This window comes from Onychostoma macrolepis, unplaced genomic scaffold (genome assembly GCF_012432095.1).
Source record: "Onychostoma macrolepis isolate SWU-2019 unplaced genomic scaffold, ASM1243209v1 Scaffold40, whole genome shotgun sequence".
Taxonomy (NCBI): domain Eukaryota; kingdom Metazoa; phylum Chordata; class Actinopteri; order Cypriniformes; family Cyprinidae; genus Onychostoma; species Onychostoma macrolepis.
The window spans coordinates 1-5,000 of NW_026704859.1; positions in this window are offsets into that span (position 1 = coordinate 1).

Consider the following 5,000-nt stretch of genomic DNA (forward strand, 5'->3'; position numbering starts at 1 on the left):
CGAGGCACCTTCCCGGCCTGCCTCGGCGCATCGGGCACCCTGGATGTTTGGCCCGAGCCCCCTTTTCGACTTAGTCGTTTTCCGACCCAATTCCTCCAGGGTCTACACCCCACGGCCGGGGCCGAGAGGCGAGCCCTCGCGGTACACGCCTCTCGCCCGAAGAGGCCACGGGCCTCAAACCCGCCGCTGGTCACCCGAGAACGGACCAAGGCGTAGAGTTAGGGTTAGGGTTAGGGTTAGGGTTAGGGTTAGGGTTGGGGTGCCGCCTACCCGCCAGGAGGCGTGTCTCTGGGCCTGGCGTTGCTCGAAAAAGCCCCTGGAGCTTAGCTGTGACCGTTACCGACAACCGGAGTAAGGCGCTGGGGTAGTGCCACCCACCAGCGGGCGTGTGTCTGGGCCTGGCGTCGCTCGAAAAAGCCCCTGGAGCTTAGCTTTCACTGTTACCGACAAACAGAGTAAGGCGCTGGGGTGGTGCCCACCCACCAGGAGGCGTGTCTCTGGGCCTGGCGTCGCTCGAAAAAGCCCCTGGAGCTTAGCTGTGACCGTTACCGAGAACCGGACCAAGGCGCTGGGGTGAGTGCCCACCCACCAGCGAGGCGTGTTTCTGGGCCTGGCGTCGCTCGAAAAAGCCGCTGGAGCTTAGCTTTCACCGTTACCGACAAACAGAGTAAGGCGCTGGGGTGGTGCCCACCCACCAGCGAGGCGTGTTTCTGGGCCTGGCGTCGCTCGAAAAAGCCCCTGGAGCTTAGCTGTGACCGTTACCGAGAACGGACCAAGGCGCTGGGGTAGTGCCCACCCGCCAGGAGGCGTGTCTCTGGGCCTGGCGTCGCTCGAAAAAGCCCCTGGAGCTTAGCTTTCATCGTTAGGGAGAACCGTAAATTCCTGGAGTGAGGGGCATCAAGGTACTGCCCACCCCGCCAGCGAGACGTGTCTCTGGGCCTGGCGTCGCTCGAAAAAGCCCCTGGAGCTTAGCTGTGACCGTTACGAGAACCGTACCAAGGCGCTGGGGTGGTGCCCACCCGCCAGGAGGCGTGTCTCTGGGCCTGGCGTCGCTCGAAAAAGCCCCTGGAGCTTAGCTTTCATCGTTAGGAGAACCGTCAATTCCTGGGTGAGGCGTCAGGTACTGCCCAGCCCGCCAGCGAGGCGTGTCTCTGGGCATGGCGTCGCTCGAAAAAGCCCCTGGAGCTTAGCTTTCACCGTTACCGACAACGGGTGAGGCGCTGGGGTAGTGCCCACCCGCCAGGAGGCGTGTCTCTGGGCCTGGCGTCGCTCGAAAAAGCCCCTGGAGCTTAGCTGTGACCGTTACCGAGAACGGACCAAGGCGCTGGGGTAGTGCCCACCCACCAGGAGGCGTGTCTCTGGGCCTGGCGTCGCTCGAAAAAGCCCCTGGAGCTTAGCTGTGACCGTTACCGAGAACCGGACCAAGGCGCTGGGGCAGTGCCCACCCGCCAGGAGGCGTGTCTCTGGGCCTGGCGTCGCTCGAAAAAGCCCCTGGAGCTCCGCTTTTAGCGCTCAAAACCTAAGTCCACAAAATCACCGTTCAATCATTTCCGGCGGCACCTCAAACCAGCTTCCCCTAACGGACCCACCTCCAGGGTCGCGGTCGAATCCGGAACCTACCCAGGGACGAGGCGCCGTCCCGGCCTGCCTCGGCGCCTCAGACACCCTGGATGTTTGGCCCAAGCCCCGTTTTCGACTTAGTCGTTTTCGAACGAAATTCATCCAGGGTCCACTCCCGCGCGGCCGTGCCGAGAGGCCGCCCTGGTCGGGAAGGCCGGAAGAGGCCCGGGCGACCGTACCCGCCGCTGGTGACCCCAAAACCTTATCGATGGCACCTCAAAGCGGCTTCCCCTAACGGACCCACCTCCAGGGTCGCGGTCGAATCCGGAACCTACCCAGGGACGAGGCGCCGTCCCGGCCTGCCTCGGCGCCTCAGACACCCTGGATGTTTGGCCCAAGCCCCGTTTTCGACTTAGTCGTTTTCGAACGAAATTCATCCAGGGTCCACTCCCGCGGCCGTGCCGAGAGGCCGCCCTGGTCGGGAAGGCGGAAGAGGCCCGAGGCGACCGTACCCGCCGCTGGTGACCCCAAAACCTTATCGATGGCACCTCAAAACGGCTTCCCCTAACGGACCGACCTCCGGCCCGCGGGCGAGACCGGAGCCGTAGCCGGGAAAGGCGCGCTCTCCTGGGCAAGGCCACCGACGAAGAGGGGTTGGAAGTTCGACCCTAGCCCGAAACGAAACGCCGAGGCCCAGCGACTCCAAACTCGGCACGCAAGTAGACCCCGACGGGCCCTATCCGACGCCGCCGCCCCGAGTCGATAACCCACCGGGGGCGGAGGTAGCGCCCCAAAGTTCAAATTTTGACCGGGAATAACTCAACCAACTCGAGGCTACCTCTACCAAACTCGGATCAAAATTACACCTCCACGGCCCCTATCAACGCCGCCTTCCCTAGCCAAAAGTCATCCGGGGCCGGAGATAGAGCCCCCAAATTTCAAATTTTGACCGGGAATAACTCAACCAACTCGAGGGCAACCTCTACCAAACTCGGGTCAAAATTACACCTCACGGCCCCTATCCAACGCCGCCTTCCCTAGCCAAAAGTCATCCGGGGCGGAGATAGAGCCCCCAAAGTTCAAATTTTGACCGGGAATAACTCAACCAACTCGAGGGCAACCTCTACCAAACTCGGGTCAAAATTACACCTCCGGCCCCTATCCAACGCCGCCTTCCCTAGCCAAAAGTCATCCGGGGCGGAGATAGAGCCCCCAAAGTTCAAATTTTGACCGGCAATAACTCAACCAACTCGAGGCAACCTCTACCAAACTCGGGTCAAAATTACACCTCCACGGCCCCTATCAACGCCGCCTTCCCTAGCCAAAAGTCATCCGGGGCGGAGATAGAGCCCCCAAAGTTCAAATTTTGACCGGGAATAACTCAACCAACTCGAGGCAACCTCTACCAAACTCGGGTCAAAATTACACCTCCGGCCCCTATCCAACGCCGCCTTCCCTAGCCAAAAGTCATCCGGGGCCGGAGATAGAGCCCCCAAAGTTCAAATTTTGACCGGCAATAACTCAACCAACTCGAGGGCAACCTCTACCAATCTCGGGTCAAAATTACACCTCCACGGCCCCTATCCAACGCCGCCTTCCCTAGCCAAAAGTCATCCGGGGCCGGAGATAGAGCCCCCAAAGTTCAAATTTTGACCGGCAATAACTCAACCAACTCGAGGCAACCTCTACCAAACTCGGGTCAAAATTACACCTCCACGGCCCCTATCAACGCCGCCTTCCTCTAGCCAAAAGTCATCCGGGGCCGGAGATAGAGCCCCCAAAGTTCAAATTTTGACCGGAATAACTCAACCAACTCGAGGCAACCTCTACCAAACTCGGGTCAAAATTACACCTCCACGGCCCCTATCCAACGCCGCCTTCCCTAGCCAAAAGTCATCCGGGGCGGAGATAGAGCCCCCAAAGTTCAAATTTTGACCGGCAATAACTCAACCAACTCGAGGCAACCTCTACCAAACTCGGGTCAAAATTACACCTCACGGCCCCTATCCAACGCCGCCTTCCCGAGCCCAAAGCCCCTCGGGGGCCGGAGATCTGAGCCTCCAAACTTGAAAATTTGACCGGGAATAACTCGGCCCACTCGAGGAAAAACTCCACCAAACTCGGGTCAAAATTACACCTCCACGGCCCCTATCCAATGACGCCTTCCCGATCCCACAGCCCCTCGGGGGCGGTGATCTGAGCCTCAAACTTGAAAATTTGACCGAGAATAACTCGACCCAGTCGGGAAAAACTCCACCAAACTCGGGAAATATTAGACCTCCAGGGCCCCTATCAACGCCGTCTTCCCGATCCCACAGCCCCTCGGGGGCGGTGATCTGAGCCTCAAACTTGAAAATTTGACCGAGAATAACTCGACCCAGTCGAGGAAAAACTCCACCAAACTCGGGTCAAAATTACACCTCCAGGGCCCCTATCCAACGCCGTCTTCCCCTAGCCCAAAGCCCCTCGGGAGCCGGAGATACGGGCCTCCAAACTTGAAATTTTGACCGGGAATAACTCGACCCAGTCGAGGAAAAACTCCACCAAACTCGGGTCAAAATTACACCTCCACGGCCCCTATCCAACGCCGCCTTCAACGACTCGATACCCCCACGGGGGCCGGAGGTAGCGCCCCCCAAAGCTCAAACTTTGACCGGGAATAACTCACCCTAGGCGGGGACAAACTCTGCCAAACTCGGGGCAAAATTAGACCTCCAGGGCCCCTATCCGACGACGCCTTCCCCGAGTCGATACCCCCCCGGGGGCCGGAGATAGAGCCCCCCCCAAATTTAAAACTTTGACCGGGAATAACTCATCCTAGGCGGGGACAAACTCTGCCAAACTCGGGGTCGTAGTAGACCTCCAGGGCCCCTATCCAACGCCGCCTTCCCCGAGTCGATACCCCCCCGGGGGCCGGAGATAGACACCCCTGCTTCAGGCACCCCCACCCACCTCTTACACCCCTCCTACCCGACTCCGAAGCCAGCCACCGTCCACCTCTCCTTCGGGGGCACCTCCGGAGAACCACCCCGACCTGTTCTCCAGCCGAACCGGGACTCCCACATAAGCCGGGTTACTGACTCAACCAACCGCGCCCTCCGGAGAACCGGGCCACTGGTCACCCTGGGAGAGATTTACCGCTGGTCACCCGGGAAAAGTTTACCGCTGGTCACCCGGGAGAGATTTACCGCTGGTCACCCGCATCGACTTAGGTTTTGGCCGCTTCGCACTAGGACTTCCAGGGTTCCTGGGGGACTCTGCGAGCCCGACCTACAGAACCACGACTCCGGCCTGAGGGGGGGAACCGCGCACACCACTCTACCGCCTCAGGAACCAGGACCTCGGGCAGAGGCGACTCTCTTACACCACTCTACCCGCCTCAGGGAACCAGGACCTCGGGCAGAGGGGCGACTCTCTTACACCCACTCTACCGCCTCAGG